The sequence below is a fragment of the Aquarana catesbeiana genome, linkage group LG09, assembly GCF_042186555.1.
Source record: "Aquarana catesbeiana isolate 2022-GZ linkage group LG09, ASM4218655v1, whole genome shotgun sequence".
Taxonomy (NCBI): domain Eukaryota; kingdom Metazoa; phylum Chordata; class Amphibia; order Anura; family Ranidae; genus Aquarana; species Aquarana catesbeiana.
The window spans coordinates 72,076,131-72,098,474 of NC_133332.1; the positions used below are offsets into that span (position 1 = coordinate 72,076,131).

The 22,344-nt window shown below is 43.5% G+C and overlaps 1 long non-coding RNA gene across 1 annotated transcript; it reads right to left on the reverse strand.

Moving 5' to 3' along the window:
• Window positions 1-1,914: 1,914 nt before the first annotated feature.
• On the reverse strand, window positions 1,915-15,618 carry LOC141107177 (uncharacterized). The gene is made up of 2 exons (XR_012235807.1): window positions 15,357-15,618; window positions 1,915-2,730 (listed from the first exon to the last, which is right to left on the reverse strand). It is a non-coding gene; the product is annotated as an uncharacterized lncRNA (long non-coding RNA).
• Between the last annotated feature and the right edge of the window lie 6,726 nt (window positions 15,619-22,344).

Consider the following 22,344-nt stretch of genomic DNA (forward strand, 5'->3'; position numbering starts at 1 on the left):
GTTAAGGAAAAAAAAGTCCTGGCTTCAGCAGTAGGGAGTGAAAATGGCCAAGGACAAAAATAACTATTTATTTATTTTAATAATGGTATATTGATTATTTAGTATGAAAATGCTTGTCTTTGTGAAGGAGGTTCTGTGTTTTTATAGGATCAGACTGCCTGGTTTATTTCTGCTTTAACAAGTAAAATTATAATCTCAGGATAGGATAAGGTTTGGGCAGGAATGGTTTAGGTAAAAGTGCATCACATGCAGAAGGTCAAGATGGACAGCAGATGACTGATTGCAGTATCAAGAGATCAGGCCAAGGTCATAACCTGGGAGGCAGACAGGCTCTCAGAAAGGTGGATGTATAGTTCTTGATATACAGGTCAACATACACAGGTCAGGATTTCGAAATCCTTGCAAATAAGCAGCAACACTATTTTCCCAGGTACTCCTGAGTAAAGGTTTTTGTTGTAATGAGAAGTCTCTAACATGGCTCTGGGTAATGTTGGAGACACACTTTCAGCCTGCAGTATTCAGTTAGACCGGCAGATGATGCAGCACAGTAGGAAGAAAATGTTGGCTTTAAGCCAGTTACAATGTCAAAAGACCAGCAGATTCTAAAGCAGGGTAATCGGGAACCAGATCCCTCCAGTATATAGGATGAATATCCTAAACTGTACCCTGTAGGCCAGACTTAAAGCTGAGAGAAAAGCCAACTAATTAAATGTAAAGCTGTAGCTGTGATAATAGGAATTTCTGTGAAATAAAGTGTGCTAGGAAATGTCATAACTTGCATCACAATGATTGATGAATATTTTATTTCCAAAGCAGAGGATCCTCTTAAAATGAACAAAAATAATAGCCATCATTGACCTGCTAACCCCATTTCAGCTGCATGTTCATTCAATTAACTTTGAATTGAAGTGGGTCTATAATGTTTACATAAAGCTAACAAAAAAAGTAATAGTGGAGCTGAAATTCTTTTTTGGAGAAAATGCTGCTACAGATTTCCTTCAGTGGTTCACCGCTTGTCTGAGGGCTTAGGTACTTGGCCACATGATCTCTGTAGAAAGGGACGGTCAAAGTTCAGATTTGCTGTCCTTCTGGGAAGAACAAGTCTTGACGTTAGGCCGCATTCACACCTAAGCATCCAGGAATGTGGGCAGAAATGCACGTTTCTTCCTGCATTTCTGGAAACACATGGAAAAGCCTCAAAATTGGCATTGTGTTTGTGGTGACATTATTTCATGATGGCACCCAAAACGTGCATAATAGCCCCATGTTTTGTCGGGCAACAAAATGTGCTTGGCTCAGTGCCAAAAAGAAAAGATACGTGAGCTACTATGATGTGTTTGTTGCATGTATGGCAGCTCGTTCGAGTGAATGGGCTGCCCTTTGTTGTTGTGTGAAAAATGTGCCAACAAATGCTGCAAAAAGATGCGTCATATTGTTCAGGTGTGAATGCAGCTTTAAAATTACCCTGTGCCAAGCTTTGCACCTTAAAATATTAACATATTATGAATAAGCAGTGAAAGCACTTTAAACACTTGCCTGTTTTACCCCTGAAAGGGTTAATTCTGCCCGGTTTCTGTCCAGTGGATTCCTCTACAGAGCTCTGGGGGCAAACAATGAAAAAGACACAAAAATGATTTCAAAGTATGCTCAGCTTTAATGGTAGCTTGGCTTGAGTTTTTATAAAAACTCAGAACAAAAGGTGTCACGTAGCACAAGGGGGAGGAACAAGACATCAAGCATATACATGTATATAGTATGGCATTTTAGATATATAATTCAAACTAGCAAGTAGCAACGTTCTGTCACAGGATGTTGGTGGTCAGCCTGTCCGGGGACATAGTCTCACATTCAGTTATTTATGGAGCTTGTTTGTCCTGCGGTTATGCTATGTGTGAAAGTACAACAGAAGGACACTTTGTTTCTCAAGCATTTAATGTTACAGTGCATTAACTTTTTCTAACCCTTCAATTCCCTCTTAGATAACAACGTGATCTCACCATGGTTGCTTAATAGCTTTCGGGTGACTTCACTATTCTGTTCACCGTAAAAAATACAGCTGATATATTGGTTATAGTCACAGGAGGGGTACCATTCAGAAATGTGGTTATATTCAAGGGGACAGCCATTGGAGGGATTTGAGCCGTGCCGGGGTGCAATTTGCAACACACCCAGCATTTCTCATATCCTGATTTCTGGACGTAAGAGTACTTAAACTGAAGCAACAACATTTTATCAGTAAAAGAATCTGGGCTCTGTGCATTAGTCTCTCTCTTGTTTCGGGTCATGGTCTCATTACTAGGGCGGCCACATATAATACCAATGGCACCCAAGTCCTCAGGGTGGTAGATACAGTTAGTAATGATCCAAGTGGTCAAAAACTCTATCAGTGCCAGCATAAAGAGCAGGCACAAGATCTTGCCAGAAGTCTGTGGAGAAAGTAGTGAGGTCATCTTTTTCAGAGTCTTTATCACCTGCATGTTTCACTTGCTCTTCGAGGATTTATATCACCTGTTTCACCTCCTTTATCTGTGTCTTGCTTCTGGGTCCTTTGTGGTACTTTCTTTAACCTCTCCGCATGGACCTCTCTGCTCCACACTGTTCTGTAAGGACAGCGGTTCTGGTCACTGTGATGACAGTAGTGGGTGGGCCGAAGGGATAGTCTTGCTTCTTGGTCCGGTTCAGCTGACGAATCACCACCGTGTCACCAGGCTGGAATTCATGCATTGGTTCCTGTGAGGGTAACAGGAGAAAAGAGGACACTTTACCGTAGATGCCATTCAATTTCATAATCAAATTTCTGCAATATTCTTCTTGTATCATGCCCAGGTCACCTTTGTTCTATTACCAGAGGTTTCTTGGCCTAGGGGTGGGAAATGGTCGACCAATCAGAATTTCAAAGGGTGACAAATGATTAATCTTGGAAGGAGTCATTCTAATCTCTGCTAAAACTGCAGGGAGCACAGTTTTCCATTTGGAAAACGTGCCACCTGTAGCTTTCTGCATCTTGTCCTTGATTGTTCTGTTCATTCTTTCCACTATACCCGAGCTTTGTGAGTGATAGGGAATGTGGAATTTCCACTCTATTTGCTGGGTGCTGAATAACTCCTGACATACCTTTGAAACAAAGGCTGGGCCATTATCTGACTTAATTTGCAACGGGCATCCTCATCTAGGTATTATTTCTTGTGTCAGAATTTTTACAGCTGTCCTTGCATCCTCCCTAGTACAGACTAAAGCTTCTACCCACCCGGAAAACATGTCTACTATGATGAGTAAATATTCCTGTCTCTTTCCCAACTTTGGCATGTGGGTAAAAATCAATCTGTAGGTGTGTAAAAGTTGAGGTAGGATACAGTAGGTGTTCATGTTTGGGCTTGTTTGGTGTGTTTGGGTTGTTTCTGATACATTCAATGCATCTGGACACAAAAGACTTACATAATAACCTAGTCAGGATGTGGAAATGTTGTGTTAAGATGTCGGCTGTGGCCTTCCATCCTCTATGTCCTAGGCCGTGGTATTGTGAAATGAATAAAAGTGCACTTGCTTTTGGTATACCTGGTTATCCCTCTTTGGCAATGAGTCCAGTTTCAGGACTCAGCGTCAGACCATCCTTATGCCAATAGGCCAGGTCTTCTGATGAAGCCATAGCCTGTAGATCCTGTAAAACCTGTTTCCAAGATAAAGTTGGGGGCGTAAGGGGGGGCATTTGGTGAAAGGCTGGAACTGTGAGAGCAGCTTGTTTGGCAGTGGCATCTGCCAGTGCATTTCCCCTGGAGACATCATCAGCATAGTGTGTTTGTGCTTTGCATTGAATGATCGCTATTTTGCTGGGTAAGGAGATGGCTTCAAGAAGATTGGTGACCAGAGAAGAGTGAGAAATAGATTTCCCATCTGCAGTTATGTAACCACGCCTCTGCAATATTATTCCGAAGTCGCGTGCGACTCCGAAAGTGTATTTGGAGTCTGTGTAAATGTTTACTTCCTGTCCTTTTAAAAGCTGACATGCTCTTGTAAGAGTAATAAGCTCTGCTACTTCAGCTGATTGATAAGTGATGGGTTGTGCCTCTATCAGTATGTCAGGCAATTTTAACACGGTATATCTGGCATAGTAGGTGTGATCATCGGGACAAGAGCAAGACCCATCCACAAACATAGTGTGTGCTCCCTCAATGGGGCTTGCAATTAGGTCAGCTCAAGGTGATGTGTCCTGATATACAATGTCTATACAGTCATGAAGGGGGGACTAATTCATCTGTTTCTCCTTGTATGCCAAGTAAGGTGTTCAAGAAAGGAGCAGGACCTGCTGTGGGGGCACTGTATTTGATTTGTAGGGAGGGATTGCTCATGAGGATGACCTCATACCAGCTTAGTCGTTGTGCAGACATGTGTTGGGTATTAAGGTTCTTCAGTAAATATGCAACCTGAGGTGTGATGTGCAGTTCTGTAGGGTGACCCAGTGTAAATGATGTGGCCATCTCCACAGCCATGGCACACGAGGTCAAGGCCCTTAGACACGCCGGCATGGCTTGTACCGGAACTGGCACTACTCTAGAAAAAAAAGCTACAGGTCTCAGCTTTTCTCCATGCTCTTGTGCAAGGACCCCAGCCATGGTTTTGCAGTTGTCGCTTGCAAACAAATGAAACACTTTACAATATTAAGGTAATCCCAGACCAGGAGCTGTTACCATAGCAGTTTTAAGATACCCAAATGCATTAACCATTTCATCATTCCATTTTACAAGGTCAGGGCTGTCGGGCAAGGCAGCCTGTCTCAATTACGTTGTCATAGTAGGAGCAATTAGGTATCCATTGGCGGCAGTAACCAATCATACCTGTATCATCCTGGGGTCTAGCATCCAGAGGGTTACAGTGTTGTAATCCCTCTTGATAATGCATTGTAATGAACCCTTTGAGATCAAAACATCCTGCTGCTTTTCTTTCCATTATTTTTGCAGTGAATCCTTTCACTGTTAATCCAGGCCAGTCTGAGATCAATTGTTTTACTACCAAACCTGCCTCACTTCCCAAGCTAGAAATGAAGGTCTGGATAAACAAAGATCCCATTATTTCCTCTGTGCCTAAACCTGCTTCTTCCTTCCACACTTTCATAAACCTCTTGTAGAACTCTGCTATTTCTTCCTTCAGCTTTTGTTTACAAGCTATGGCCATGGGGAGGGAAGATCTTTCCTTAAAAACTTTCTTCATTTCTGCCTCTAATTATGTCCACATTTCAGTACGGCCATCTTCTGTTTTAAGCTTATAAGCACTGGCTGTCATGCCAGCAGGCTGTATGTTGTGTATGCTGTCAACATTTCTCCAGTCCCAGCTACTCTCTTGATCATAACCCATAATACCATCTATCATCAGCTACCTATCTTCCTGCATGTAATTTCTACCTTTGCATGCTCTCTTTAAGAAAGCAATGCAAGCCATAGGGTTAACTTGAGGTTTGGGGGCTCCTTTTATTATAGTGGTAAGTTCCACAAAATATAATGGTTTCAGGATCATCTGATCTCCCATAATGAGTAATGGTAGGGTCAGTTTCACTCCATCCGACTCGGGTTCATCCACATCAGGCGCTGATGCGCCTAGTGCGGATGAGTATTCCTCCTCATCCTCACTACCAGAAACTATGCCTTCCCGAGACGTGGCTCCTTCAGATAATGTTGGAGGATGGATGGGGAGTCCCTGTTTTTGATATTTCTTTTGCCCTTTGGTTTGAGATTTGATTGTGGTGAGTTTATGCATCGCTGTAACTTTTGCGGCTCTGGGTTTTAGTTCTAGTTCTGGTGCCTCCTCCAAAGTTACACCAGAGTTGGTTTGTTTTTGTCGTAATTCAGTAACTTGATCTGAGATATCTTCTGCTCTTTGCATAAGGGTTTTTAACATCTTCTTTTCAACAATTATTTCTGATCCTGCCTTGCTTTCATCAGAGTCTAAAGCTTCCTTAACTTGTACCACCATGGGTATCTGTTGTTGGAGTACCTATGGAGGTGAAGCCGCTACCACTGAAGGAGGGGGGTTACTGGGTTTATTGGGTTGCCTATGGCCAGGGCGTTTAATTGGATCAACTCATCATCCCCTGAAGCCTTGCACACAGGTATGCTTGGATACAGGGGTGTGTAGGCAGGTGGTGGTGGCTGAAGGGGTGCATCAGGCAGTATGGTGAGGAACGGGTTAGTCGGCAAAAGGACAGGGGCAGCTGGCTGTATGTGGGGTCACTTTACTTTTGCTTCCAATAAGTGCAATTGTTCTGCTGTAAAAGGCAGCGAGAAAGGTTTTGTATTCAAACTCTTTTTGCCCCACTTATACTTTTTACTCCCTTCTGGCTGCATACTACGCCAATAAGGGGCTACATTTACCCAGTTCTCCCCTGCCTCTCTCATGTACTTTATGTCCCACTCGGGGTCCCCCATATACCATGGGAAAGCCTTTTTGTCCCCCAGGCAGAGTCCTCTGACCATGTCCCTATGGAATTCATTGTTGGCACCCGCCTGTGGGAAAGGGGAACTGCTATGCATACTCACTGTCCATCCTGCCAGTTCATCTATAAAAGGATTTATTAAAGAATATTCCATTCCACATACTCTAGCTACATAATCTTTGCATGTTTCCCTGAGATTGAGCGGGGGGTACTGTTTGCTACTCGTTTCTCCCATTCCTAATTAGACCAAAAACAATCCGTGGGCAGTAGTTGAGTTGAGTTGAGAGGTATCTTGATATAGCGCGGTCTTACCCCGAAGGGACAAACCCAGGGACTAGGAGGAGACAGCAACAGGAAAGCAGCACTAAAAATGGAACCAGAAAGGCTTGTATGAAGAGCCAAGTCTTCAATTTCCTGCGAAAGACCAGGATGGTAAGGGCCTCCTGGAGCTCTGTGGAATAGCCTCCCTTCGGGAGGCTATTCCACAGCACGGCACCCTGGTGGGAGAAAGCTTGACCACCACGTCGGGTCTTCTTAGGCACGGAGATGAGGAGGAGGTCTCTTCTGCTCAATCTAAGTGATCTGCCCAGAACTCGTTTGTGGAAACATGAACAGAGGTAACTCGGAGCAAGGCTTCTCATGATTTTAAACATGATACAACCTGCTTTAAACAGAGTACGATGGTAAACCAGCAGGCAGTGCAAGGCACAAAGAATGGGGGTGATGTGATCCCTAAAAAGGACGCCCATAAGTAGCCTTACCGCAGCATTCTGTATGAGTTGAAGCCTCTGCACTATTTTCTTTGGCAATCCCAAATATAATGAGTTGCAGTATTTTAGGTAGCTGCCTATCGTGGCACAGATGATGGTTTTCTTGTTCGGAAGATCCAGGTATTTGAACAACACCCTCAGGAGTTTTAGCTGCCAGTGGCATGCACTGACCACCTTATTTACCTGAGGGACCAGGGTTAAACCTGAGTCTAAGATGAATTCAAAGTCACGAACCTGGGGGGCCGCCTCCGGAGGAGAACCAAATGAGTAGCCATCGTCTTACCGTACAAGGCTCCACCAATCAATTAAATATCATGCAACTTATCCTCTATTATTCAAACTTATACTCTATTTTTCAGCATGCAGCGATATAAAGAAAAGAAGCAAAAGAATGGTAGGGAATCACTGGCCATCCACAAGTCCTTCCCAAAAGGACTTCTACAATCATTTTTTTCTTTTTTTGCTAAACAGACAAAACCCCCCCCCCCCGAAGATTTAGAAAAAAAAATATTTTTCATAGTTAGAAAATATACAAATAGGTAATTTTTCTCCTTCACTGATGTGCGCTGATGACTGTACTGATGGGCACTGATAGGTTGTACTGATGGGCACTGATAGGCTGCACTGTTGGGCACTGATAGGCTGCACTGATGGGCACTGGTGAGGTAGCACTGATGGGCAATGATAAGGCAGCACTGGTAGGCACTGATGAGGAGGCACTGATGAGGCTGCTTTAATAGGCAGCACTGATGGGCCCTGATAGGTGGCACTGATGGCCACTGTTAGGTGGCACTGATGAGCACTGATCGGCAGCAGTGATGGGCACTGATAGGCAGCACTGATAGGTGACATTGATGAGGAGGTACTGATGGGCACTGATTGGCAGCACTGAAGGGCACTTTTTGGCAGCACTTGTGAGAACTGATTGGCTGCACTGGTGGGCCCTGTTGGGATTGCACTGATAATCAGGACACTGATAATCAGTACCCTGATTATCAGTGCTGATGGCCCTTTAACACAAGCCGGTTATCAACTTTCTTCTTCTCTCCTCACGCTGACAGTGTGAGGAGAAAAAAGCCAATAACTGGCTTGTGTTGACATCCCGTGTTGATCACGGGGTAAAGGGCGCGCTATGATTGGCCCTTTACCCCAATCTGGGATCACCTTCAGATCATGGGAGGATGTCAATAGATGCCCTCCCGACAAAGTAAGCCCGTGCTGTAGCCGTCATTCGGCTATAGCGCAGGCGACAACAGGTTAAGTGCTGATTCACACCAGATACAGTCCAGTGCATTTTGTTTTTTGCATCAAAAACGCAAAATGCATGGACAGTAGATCATTCATGTGGGTTCCAAAGGCATAGTTCATGCCAGTGCAGTCAGTTCCAGTGTGTTCCAGTGCAGAAAAAAAGGTGCTTATTCAGACTTGCTGTTGGGGATGTTAAAAACGTGGGGTTAAGCCATGTTTTTTAGCGCTCCAAACCAAACCCCTTAGGGTCGGTTCACACTACAATTTCTGCATTACAGATGCATTTCTGCATGCGCATTTTTGAAGCATTCCAATTCATTTTTTACATCACTAACCTTCTCTACATCACTAACATAGTCTCAAAATACCAACCAAATTGGTCTCTTTGTTCCACCCAAGACCTCCTCCTCTCCTCCTCCCATGCTCGCCTTCAGGACTTCTCCAGAGCCTCTCCCATCCTCTAGAACTCCCTTCCCTAATCTGTCTGACTATCTCTTACTATGTCAACTTTTAGACGATCCCTAAAAACTCATCTCTTCAAAGAGGCCTATCCTGTCTCACCTAACAACTGTACATTAATTTTCTCCATCAGCCCATCCCCCACAGTTATTACTTTTTGTATCTCTTGACCCTTCCTCTTAGATTGTAAGCTCTAACGAGCAAAGCCCTCTGATTCCTCCTGTATTGAATTGTATTGTAACTGTACTGTCTGCTCTTATATTGTAAAGCACTGCATAAACTGTTGGCACTATATAAATCCTGTATAATAATATCAATAATAATGCATTCCACTGCATTTTTCCCCTGTTTTTTCATCATGTCAATTAAGGACTATTGAGGATATGTGCATTTTTTGATACGTTTTGCTATGTTTCAAATGCATTCTATACAACAATAATGTAATGTGTTCTACTTTTTTTGACTGCACCAGTGTGAACTAGAATCATTGGAATCCATGTTAAACACCGTCCATGCCTTTTTGATGCAGAGTAAAAACGGACTGGCCTGCATCTGGTGTGAACCAGCGCTTAAGCTGCAAAGGCAGAAGACGGGGTGTTCACATGCAGCCTGGGGCAAAAACTATCACTCCTGAAGTGCTCAGCGGGCAGTAGCCCTGCAGAATGTGACCCATTCAAGCGAATTAAGACATGCCGCAATTGCCCTGCAACCATGTCCAATGCACATTTGACATTTATTGGGTACAATCAGCATACATGGTTAGAATCTTGGCTGGTCCTTGCTGAACTGGCTGAGATTCAAACTGTCTTTGACCAGCTTAAGTGAAGGGAAATCTCACTAAATGAGTCCCAGATGACATTAAAAACCTGGCAGGTGTTCTAATCCTGCCCCATTTGAATTTTTAAAAAAATAAATACATTTTGGCTAAAATGTCACCAACATTGGGTGAAACATAGGGTTGATTTACTATAACTGGTGAGTGAAAAATCTGGCGTAGCTCTGCACAGAAACCAATCAGCTTCCAGGTTTTTTGGCAAAGCCTAATTGAACAAGCTGAAGTTAGAAGCTGATTGGCTACCACGCACAGCTGCACCAGATTTTGCACTCTCCAGTTTTAGTAAATCAACCCCACGGGGTAACATTTTCACAGGATCAGAGGATACCTGCAACCAAGGGTTTAATTGGTACAGACTGAGCAGCTACACAAGTGTTCTCTTGGACTTAGGGGCCTATTTATAATACTGTACATCATGGTGGGGTGGGTGATGTTGTTGTCACATACAGTGCCTTGAAAACGTATTCATACCCCTTGAAATTTTCCACATTTTATCATGTTACAACCAAAATTGTAAATGTATTTTATTAGGATTTTATGTGATAGACCAACACAAAGTGGCACATAATTGTGAAGTGGAAAGAAAATGATAAATGTTTTTTAACTGGTTCCTGACCGGCTCACGTGTATATACTGCGGCAGACTGGCACCGATGGGCGAAACCCCGTACGGGTACATCTTTCCCTTTAACCACCTCAATACAGTGCACTTACAACTCCTTCCTGCCCAGATCAATTTTCAGCTTTCAGCACTCTCACATTTTGAATGACACTTACTCAGTCATGCAACACTGTACTCATATGAAATTTGCAACTTTTTTTCACACAAATAGAGCTTTCTTTTGGTGGTATTTAATCACTAGTGTTTTTTTATTTTTTGTGCTATAAAAAAAAAAAGACCGTAAATTTTGTGAAAAAAATGCCTTTTTTTGTTTCTGTCATAAAATTTTGCTAATTAGTACATTTTCTTCATAAATTTTGGGCAAAATTTATACTGCTTTATAGCTTTAATACAAATAACACAAATCAGTGTATATTATTTGGTCTCTGTGAAAGTTATTGAGTCTACAAACTATGGTGCCAATAACTGAAAATTGATCACATCTGATCAGGCCTTCAGTACATCAGGTGTATCTCATTTCTTGAGACACTAATGCCGCGTACACACAGTCAGACTTTACGGCAGACTTTGCCCGGCGGACTTTTCGACGTACTTTACGACGGACTTTCTGAATGAATGGACTTGCCTACACACAGTCCACCAAAGTCTGTTGAATTCGTACGTGATGACGTACGACCGGACTAAAACAAGGAAGTTCATAGCCAGTAGCCAATAGCTGCCCTAGCGTGGCTTTTTGTCCGTCGAACTAGCATACAGACGAGCTGACTTTTCGACCGGACTCGATTTTGACGGATTAATTTAAAACATGTTTCAAATCTAAGTCTGTCCAACTTTTAAGAAAACAAAGTCCGCTGGAGCCCACACACGATCGAATTGTCTGACGAAATCCAGTCCGCCGGGCAAAGTCTGCCGTAAAGTCCGCTCGTGTGTACGCGGCATAACACTAACTAAGTCAGGAAAGTACAAATACCCCCCCAAATGACCCCTTTTTGGAAAGGAGACATTCCAAGGTATTAAGCAAGTAGCATGGTGAGTTTTTTTAAGTTGTAATTTTTTCCCACAATTCTTTGTAAAATTAAGATTTTTTTTTACAAAATTGTCATATTATCAGGTTATTTCTCACACACAGCATATGCATACAACAAATTACACCCTAAAATACATTCTGCTACTCTTCCCAAGTATGGCGATACCACATGTGTGAGACTTTTACACAGCCTGGCCACATACAAAGGCCCAACATTGAAGTAAGCACCTTCAGGCGTTCTACGAGCATAAATGACATTGACATGACTTTTGAAGGCCCTGGAGCACCAGGACAAAGGAATTGCTCACAAAATGACCCCATTTTGGAAAGCAAACACCCCAACGTATAATCTATATAATGAGGCATAATGAGTCTTTTGAATGGTTCATTTTTTTCCAGAAGTTTTTGGAAAATGTGTAAGAAAAAAAATGAAAACACATTTTTTTTACACAAAGTTGTCAATTTATAAGATATTTCTAACACATAGCATGTATATAGCCACCATATATGATGGGCTACAGATAGGTACTCGGGGACTCTGATGGGCTGGTGACTGGTATTCGGGTACTCTGAAGGGCGGTGACAGGTATTTGATGGGTGGTAACAGGTCCTCTTTATTGGGGGGGGGGGGGCAATCAGTGTGTGTTAGTGTATACTGTAAGTGGTAAGGAGATGTTACCGCAATCTCCTTCTCACACACGATCGGTGTATGAGGAGGAGAATCGGGTAACATCTGGTTACCGCTCTATATTTACATTTAGTGATCGGTTGTGAAAGGGTCACAGCTGATCAGGTGGTAAACAGCCGCTGGCCAATGGCTGTTTACCAGCGTTGGTGATGAGCAGTGTTCCCGGGAACACAGCGCCATCGACTTGCATGTGCATGCGCCGTGCAAAGTGGGACGGTACCTTCTGTGATCGTTATTGTAATTTTCTTTTACCACAAATATGTAGTAGAATATATATTGGCCTAAACTGATAAAGATTTTTTTTTTTTTTTTAATTCGGGGGATATTTATTATAGCAAAAAGTAAAAAATATTGTTTTTTTTTTCAAAATTGATGCTGTTTTTTGTTTATAGCGCAAAAAAAAACAGCAGAGGTGATCAAATACCACCAAAAGAAATCTCTATTTGTGGGAAAAAAAGGACGCAAATGTCGTTTGGGTACAACATTGCATGACTGCGCAATTGTCAGTTAAAGCAACGCAGTGCCAAATTGTAAAAAGTGCTCTGGTCAGGAAGGGGGTAAAATCTTTCGGGGCTAAAGTGGTTACATTTTTTTTACAAATAAATATGTGAAAAGTGTGGCATGCATTAGTATTCAGCCCCCTTTACTCGGATACCCCTAACTAAAATCTAGTGGATCCGATTATCTTCAGAAGTCACCTATTTTTTAAAAAGAGTCCAACTGTGTGTAATTCAATGTCAGTATAGTGTCAATGTCAGCATAAATACTGCTGTTCTGTGAAGCCCTCAGAGGTTTGTTAGAGAACCTTAGTGAACAAACAGCATCATAAAGGCCAAGGAACACACCAGACAGGACATGGATAAAGTTGTGGTGAAGTTTAAAGCAGGGTTAGGTTATAAAAAAAAATCCCTGTTCAATTCATCATCCGAAAATAGAAAGAGTATGGCACAATTGCAAACCTACCAAGACATGGCCGCTACATGACAAATATTATTAGTGCACTCTACAAATCTGGCCTTAATGGAAGAGTGGCAAGAAGAAAGCCATTGTTGAAAGAAAGCCATATAAAGTCCTGTTTGCAGTTTGCGAGAAGCCATGTGGGGTACACAGCAAACATGTGGAAGAAGGTGCTCTGGTCAGATGAGACCAAAATTGAACTTTTTGGCATAAAAGCAAAATGCTATGTATGGCGGAAAACTAACACTGCACATCACCCTGAACACACCATACCCACTGTGAAACATGGTGGTGGCAGCATCATGTTGTGGGGATGCTTTTCTTCAGCAGGGATGGGAAAGCTGGTCAGAGTTGATGGGAAAATGGATGGAGCCAAATACAGGGCAATCTTAGAAGAAAACCTGTTAGAGTCTACAAAAGACTTGAGACTGGGGTGGAGGTTCACCTTCCAGCAGGACAACGACCCTAAACATACAGCCAGAGCTACATTGGAATGGTTTAGATCAAAGCATATTCATCTGTTAAAATGGCCCAGTCAAAGTCCAGACCTAAATCCAATTGAGAATCTGTGGCAAAACTTGAAAATTGCTGTTCACAGATGCTCTCTATCCAATCTGACAGAGCTTGAGCTATTTTGCAAAAAAGAATGGGGGCAAAAATGTCACTCTCTAGATGTGCAAAACTGAGACATCCCCAAAAAGACTTGCAGCTGTAATTGCAGTGAAAGGTGGTTCTACAAAGTATTGACTTAGGGGGGCTGAATACAAATGCACCCCACACTTTTCACATATTTATTTGTAAAAAATGTTGAAAACCATTTATCATTTTCCTTCCACTTTTACAATTATGTGCCACTTTGTGTTGGTCTATCACATAAAATGCCAATAAAATACATTTACATTTTTGGTTGTAACATGACAAAATGTGGAACATTTCAAGGAGTATGAATACTTTTTCAAGGCACTGTAGATCTAGACATTGTTCGCTACTAGGGCAAATGAGAAAAGATGTTCTTCATCGGGATCTAATTGCCTTCTTGGATTTTTTTTTATTTAAAGTGACACTAAATGATATCCATATTCTCTAAAAATAATCATAACATCCACTACTTAATGGCCTTGTAATCTATTTTTTATGAAATTGTTCTCTAATTCCTAGTCCATCTCAGAAGTGAGAAAGAGAGGGTGGCTACATTCCTACATACAGTGGGACCATGGAGAACCAATGTAGCCACCTTCTAACAGGAAGTCGTATCACAGCAGCAAAAAACAAACAAAAAAACAGGAAATGGAGATTTGGAGGCTGAAAGCAATAGAAGATACTTTTTCTGCGTCAAGATTACATGATTGAATAGAATTTTTTAAAAAACAGTTTATCATCACTTTAAAGCTTCATGCACATGGATGTTTGCAGGCATATAATATGCCTAACATAAAATTTCCAACGTTTTCCCCAAGCCACAGTTGGGGCATACAGTCAGTCTTAGAAGTGAATGGCTTTGTGCCCCTGTACTCATGTAAACGCTGATGTTTCTGTGGATTGACATTTACCCATGCTTATGTACAGTATATAAAAATTTCACACTTACGTGCATGTGCAGGTAAATGCCACAGAAGCTTCAAAGTTTGCACGACTACAAGGGTTTACAGCTATTTACTTCTATGGTGTCCCACTTGCAGCTCCCCGGAGCCAGGAAAATGCAGAGAATGCTAGGTATATTTTATGCCTGCAAACAACCATGTGCAGTCTATCTATCTATCTATCTATCTATCTATCTATCTATCTATCTATCTATCTATCTATCTATCTATCTATCTATCTATCTATCTATCTATCTATCTATCTATCTATCTATCTATCTATCTATCTATCTATCTATCTATCTATCTATCTATTTATCTATCTATTTCAGAGAATTTGTGCTTAGGCAGTAATTGAATAGAGGGGCCCAAAATTGCTCTTCAACAAAGGCCCTTTGATGACTATAACAATTGTGAATTAGCTGGTGGACTTCTATGGTGCATGTCAATAAAATTAGCACCATTCAGAGGTTCAGCTGAGGCACTATCAATCCATAGCAGTCAGATTGGCCTACAATACACAATATGATCTGATGTTTGGATAGTTCTATAATTCTTCCCCATCGCATACAACACACAATGACAGATGCATTTTGTTCCATATTGTTCAGTTAATTGATCTATCTAGAAGACAGCGGCAAGAACAAAAGGCCTAATTACCCCTGACTTGATCCTGCTACAACCAGGTGCAAGATTAGAAATAAACTAGATAGTTCTCTGCGTACTGTACATTCTGCTTTAAATTACCTTTAGATTCGATGAAGGAGTCTTGAAGACAAACGTGCCTGACACAACCATCAATTGTGTTAATATCTCCTTTTCTGCAGCCACTTGCTGGAGGCAGCCTGGCAGCTGAGGCCTCCACAGATTATAGGTCCCCGGCGCAGGATCCGGCATCGTTAACCTTCTGTCCTTTGTCTTCTGCCATAGAACGTCCCCACAAGAAGACAAATGAAGCCTATTAATATCCCACAAAAAATACATCTTGTATCACAAAGATACTTTTTTTTTTTTTCATACCCAGACCACTGTCAAGGTTCATCCTACTCAAACTGGAATTTACTTTTGTCAGTTAATTCCAGCAAAATTCCCAACACCAATGGTTGCTGAAGATAGATGGGCTAAAATTAAAGTATATTTCTGGTTAAAATGATATTTTTAGCTTTTATAGAGTGGGGAAGGGTTAGACCCTCTGTCAAGTTTTTTATTGCTGCCTGTGTTCCCATTTGCCAGATTCACCTTTCTATAATGGACAAATGTCACCAAGAAAGAAAATGAGAGTGTTGGGCATGGCCTTCACCCCACATACAGTGGGGAAAATAATTATTTGATCCCCTGCAAATTTTGTAAGTTTGCCCACCTACAAAGAAATTAAGGGTCTATAATTTTTTTTATCATAGATGTATTTTAAATGATAGAGACAGCATATCAACCAAAAATTCAGAAAAAAAAAACACATGATACAAATGTTATAAATTGAGTTGCAGTTCAGTGAGTAAAATAAGTATTTGATCCCAGAGCAAAACACGACTTAGTACTTGGTGGAGAAACCCTTGTTGCAAGCACAGAGGTAAGACATTTCTTGTAGTTGGTGACCAGGTTACACACATCTCAGGAGGGATTTTGGTTCACTCTTCTTTACAGATATTCTCTAAATCCTTAAGGTTTTTTGGCTATCTCTTGGCAACTCAAAGTTTTCAGCTCCATACATTTTCTATAGGATTAAGGTCTGAAGACTAGCTAAGCCACTCCATGACCTTAATGTGCTTCTTCTTCAACCACTCCTTTGTTGCCTTGGCGGTATGTTTTGGGTCATTGTCATGCTGAAAGACCCATCTTCAGTGTTCTGGCTGAGGGAAGAAGGTTCTCATCCAAGATTTTACAATACATGGTCCCTCAATGCGGCAAAGTCGGTCTGTACCTTTAGCAGAAAAACAGCCCCAAAGCATAATGTTTCCACCTCCATGCTTGAGTGTAGGGATGGTGTTCTTAGGGTCATAGTCAGCATTTTTTTTCCTCTAAACATAGTGAGTCCCCCTCCTCAAGAAGGCACATGTACAGTCATGTCAATGAACATCTTATGCCCCCTACACACGGTCGGATTTTCCGATGGAAAATGTCCGATCGGAGCGTGTTGTAGGAAATTCTGACCGTGTGTGGGCTCCATTGGACATTTTCCATCGTATTTTCCGACACACAAAGTTGGAGAGCAGGAGATAAAATTTTCCGACAACAAAATCCGTTGTCGGAAATTCCAATCGTGTGTACACAAATCCGAAGGACAAAGTGCCACGCATGCTCAGAATAAATAAAGAGATGAAAGCTATTGGCCACTGCCCCGTTTATAGTCCCGACGTACGTGTTTTACGTCACCGCGTTTAGAACGATCGGATTTTCCGACAACTTTGTGTGACCGTGTGTGTGCAAGACAAGTTTGAGCCAACATCCGTCGGAAAAAATCCTAGGATTTTGTTGTCGGAATGTCCGAACAAAGTCCGACCGTGTGTACGGGGCATAAATGATTCAGAGAAGGATTAGGAGAAAGTGCTGTGGTCAGATGAGACCAAAATTGAGCTCTTTGGCATTAACTCAACTTGCCGTGTTTGGAGGAAGAAAAATGCTGTCTATGACCCTAAGAACACCCTCCCTACAGTCAAGAACAGAGGTGGAAACATGATGGTTTGGGGCTTTTTCTTTGCTAAAGGTACAGGCCAACTTTGCCGCATTGAGGGGCCAGTGAATGGGGTCATGTATTGTAAAATCTTGGATGAGAACCTTCTTCCCTCCTCCTTCTAGAATACTGAAGATGGTTTGTGGATGGTTCTTCCAGCATGACAATGACCCACCAAGGCAACAAAGGAGTGGCTCAAGAAGAAGCACATTAAGGTCATGGAGTGGCCTAGTCAGTCTCCAGACCTTAATCCTATAGAAAATTTATGAAGGAAGCTGAAACTTCGAGTTGCCAAGAGACAGCCAAGAAGCTATGTAAAGAAGAGTGGACCAAAATCCCTCCTGAGACGTTTGCATGCCTGATCACCAACTACAAGAAACGTCTTACCTCTGTGCTTGCCAACAAGGGTTTCTCCACCAAGTCCTAAGTCATGTTATGCTTGGGGATCAAATACCTATTTTACTCACTGAACTGCAGCATAATTTATAGCATTTGTTTTATGTTTTTTTTCTGGATTTTTGGTTGATATTCTGTCTATTTAATTTAAAATATACCTATGATAAAAAATATAGACCCTTCATTTCTTTGCAAGTGGGCAATCTTACAAAATCTGCAGGGGATCAAATTATTTTTTCCCCCACTGTATAGCAGATTGTTAAGGCCAGACTCCTCCTAGTGATGGGATACATTTAAATTGCAACCACCCCTTCCAGCAGGTTCATCCAAGCCTCTGACCTTCCAGAGTTCAGAAATAAGAGGGCCAGTATCCCAGGCCATATCTACGGCTCACTATTACTCAGTTCAGGTTTAGAAGACGAACTCCCTGAATCAAGAGGCCTCTCTATTCCCAGTAGCTCGGGGCACTGTACAAGGAGCCAATACTCTACCAGTCCAGTGGGATCCTGCAGCCACAAGTGGTCGGTCAATTCCATCTAATGGAAGAACCAAGAGCGTTATCACAATGCCCTCGCTGGCACAGGCCAACTATACCTTCCCTACAGAGTCCGTTATTAGTCTCACTCTCTCCATACAAACACCTCACAGACACAGGTTCAGGTTGTGTTTTAACAGCTTTACACTATTATACCTTGGTTGCACAATTAGTCTCCTAAAAAAATGGTACCTCTGTTTTGTCTGTCCCCACAAAGTCTCTATGAAACTAGGGGTAAAGTCCTTCCAAGCATGGGTACTCACCAGTGGTGTATTTAGGTTTTGTGCTGCCCTAGGCCTGACTTAACTCACGCCCCCTCATTTAAATATGACCCACCCCTTCCTGTCAAGGCCATACCCCTTCCTATTTAAGACACGCCCTGTAAACCACACCCCTTCCTCTTTCAATTGATGGGCACAGTGGTTGTGTTTGATGGGCACAGTGGCAGCATTTGATGGGAACAGTGGAGGCATTTGATAGAAAAGTGGCGGCAATTGATGGGTACAGTGGCTGCGTTTGATGGGCACAGTGGCAGCAATTAATGGGCACAGTGGCTGCAATTAATGTGCACAGTGGCTGCGTTTGATGGCACAGTGGTGGCAATTGATGGGCACAGTGGCTGCGTTTTATGGGCACAGTGGCTGCGTTTGATGGCACAGTGGTGGCAATTGATGGTCACAGTGGCCTCGTTTGATGGGCACAGTGGCTGCGTTTGATGGGCACAATGGCTACGTTTGATGTGCACAGTGGTGACAATTGATGGGCATAGTGGTGCGTTTGATGTGCACAGTGGCAGCTATTGATGGGCACAGTGGCTGTGTTTGGGGGCACAGTGGCTGCGTTTGGGGGCACAGTGGCTGCGTTTGGGGGCACAGTGGTGACAATTGATGGGCATAGTGGTGCGTTTGATGTGCACAGTGGCAGCTATTGATGGGCACAGTAGCTGCATTTGGGGGCACAGTGGCTGTGTTTGGGGGCACAGTAGCTGCGTTTGGGGGCACAGTGGCTGCCTTTGGGGGCACAGTGGTGACAATTGATGGGCATAGTGGTGCGTTTGATGTGCACAGTGGCAGCTATTGATGGGCACAGTGGCTGTGTTTGGGGGCACAGTGGCTGCGTTTAGGGGCACAGTAGCTGTGTTTGGGGGCACAGTGGCTGCGTTTGGGGGCACATTGGTGACAATTGATGGGCATAGTGGTGCGTTTGATGTGCACAGTGGCAGCTATTGATGGGCACAGTAGCTGCGTTTGGGGGCACAGTGGCTGTGTTTGGGGGCACAGTAGCTGCGTTTGGGGGCACAGTGTCTGCCTTTGGGGGCACAGTGGTGACAATTGATGGGCATAGTGGTGCGTTTGATGTGCACAGTGGCAGCTATTGATGGGCACAGTGGCTGTGTTTGGGGGCACAGTGGCAGCTATTGATGGGCAGAGTAGCTGCGTTTGGGGGCACAGTGGCTGTGTTTGGGGGCACAGTAGCTGCGTTTGGGGGCACAGTGGCTGCGTTTGGGGGCACAGTGGCTGCGTTTGGGGGCACAGTGGTGACAATTGATGGGCATAGTGGTGCGTTTGATGTGCACAGTGGCAGCTATTGATGGGCACAGTGGCTGTGTTTGGGGGCACAGTAGCTGCGTTTGGGGGCACAGTGGCTGCGTTTGGGGGCAGAGTGGATGCCTTTGGGGGCACAGTGGCTGTGTTTGGGGGCACAGTAGCTGCGTTTGGGGGCACAGTGGCTGCGTTTGGGGGCAGAGTGGATGCCTTTGGGGGCACAGTGGCTGTGTTTGGGGGCACAGTAGCTGCGTTTGGGGGCACAGTGGCTGCGTTTGGGGGCAGAGTGGATGCGTTTGGGGGCACAGTGGCTGCCTGGGTTACAGTATACAAGTTTTTAAATCAATTACCTGAGGGTTCCCGCCGTCGTCGTCGTCCTCTCTCTCGCTCCTCCTCCTCCTCTGGTAACCAAAGAGACACATCCCGACTCCCCGAGCTGGACTGCAGAGGTGGGTAGGCGGAGCATTAGGCTCCGCCTCCATCAGTCAAGCTGACAGTCTGTCATGGTCCGTTTTGTGGGGGCGGCAGTCGCTCCCTCCCTCGGCCAAAGTACGTGCCCATACTGTGCCAGTACTGATGAGTGCACAATACATAATAAGGCAAGCCGGCCGCGGGAGGCTGTATCAGAGCGGGAGCTGGCCGCGGGAGGCCGAATCTATTCGGGACGTGGGGAGGACGAGTTGGGGGGGGTTTCACGTGGGGGGGCGGCAAAAAGCCGCCGCCCCCCCGCAAAGTGCCGCCCTAGGCCTAGGCCTTGTCGGCCTAGGCCAAGACACAGCACTGGTACTCACAGCGCTTTGCACCATCTATACAGTTCCAGTAAGGGGATTTATGGTTTTCCAAAAGGGAAAGGGCCATGGTCGGACTGGAGCTCAGCAGTGTCCTCCATACATCTCCCTAAATAGCCCTGTGCTCACAAAGAGTTACCCACATTGAACAATCTATTCATTCTTATCAGGGTGCTGTTCTGTGCACTTCCCATCAATGCTTCTCCATTGTATTTAAATACCATGTTTGCACCAAAATGACCATCAAATATTGCAGGAATCCCATGTCTTTAAAGGCACAGGCTTGGCCGCCCAGGAGCCCACTGCAGAGATCAAGTCTGTCCTCTGCAAGGTTCCCTCTAGTGCTCAAGCACAGTAGTAATCACATGAATACTCTGTATACCGAGGTAGCGTCAGAACACAGTCCTGCCCAATGTCACTCAGTGGGCACCCCCTGGAAGGTTGGTTGTGATGGGGAGAACCACTCCCAACCCTCCACCATAACACCTTGCTACATGGGGAAATCCAAATTATTATGCCCCGTACACACGATCGGATTTTCTGACAACAAATGTTGGATGTGAGCTTGTTGGCTGAAAGTCCAACCGTGTGTATGCTCCATCGAACATTTATTGTCGAACTTTCCGCCAACAAATGTTGGCTAGCAGGTTCTCAAATTTTCCACCAACAAAACTTTGTTGTCGGATTTTCCGATCGTGTGTACACAAGTCGACGCACAAAAGTTCACGCATGCTCGGAATCAAGCAGAAGGAGCCGCAATGGCTACTAAACTTCCTTTTTCTCGCCTCGTCGTACATCTTGTACGTCACTACGTTCCCAGGGTCGTAATTGTTGGCCAACATTTGTGTGACCGTGTGTATGCAAGACAAGTTGGAGCCAACAACCTTCGAACAAAAATCCACGGTTTTGTTGTCGGAAGGTCCAATCGTGTGTACGGGGCATAAGATTTGGCCCCCCAACAAAGAGATAAGGGGAAATCTGTTGCATGTCATGGACATCACCTGAAGAGACTATAAAGAGTAAATGCTATTTTTTGGGGGGGAACATTAAAACCAGCTTTACTTACCCTACTGTATCTCTCATTCCCTAGGAAGTCAACTCCTGTTCCTATCACCACTCCTGGTTGTAGCAGACCCCTGACATCCTTACTTATAATACAGGACTTCTGGTCCTGCATGGTAAATGATGACATTAGAGTGTGACCAAAAGACAGAGCACTGAAAAGAAGTGTGTGGGCGGGGCCGCTCGCCCTGCATGTGAAGATACCTTTTTGTGCGCTCATCAATACCAGGGACTAGGCTGGGACTGCGTTCATATGATTATGGCCATTCCCTGACTTAGAGATGAGCCATGCACATTGTACATTAGAAAATATATAGAGTCCTTCTGTATAGTTCTGTCCCATGTCACTACACACCTTATGTGCTGTCCTACTATCCCTTAGCTGACAGCCAGTTAACAAAACAGAAAGAAATAGCATTGTGTTTTATTCCAAAACTGAATTTACTTCTATCAATAGTTCTGTAAACTGCAATACAATTAGAAACTTAGAATTTCAATATGTATTACATGTGATACTTTGCAATAAGTACAACATTAAATATTACTATACAGAAAGCTTATATTTAAATCATATATCAAACACATAACTATGCAGCCAAAGTGTAAAATGAACTTTGGGAAATGATAAATAGACTTACAGGCATTTGTGTATCTAGAGGCAAATTTGAATATCTTGAGTTATCTGCATCAGAAATAAAATGGCTACTGTAACTGAGATAAAAACGTTATGCTGTTCAAT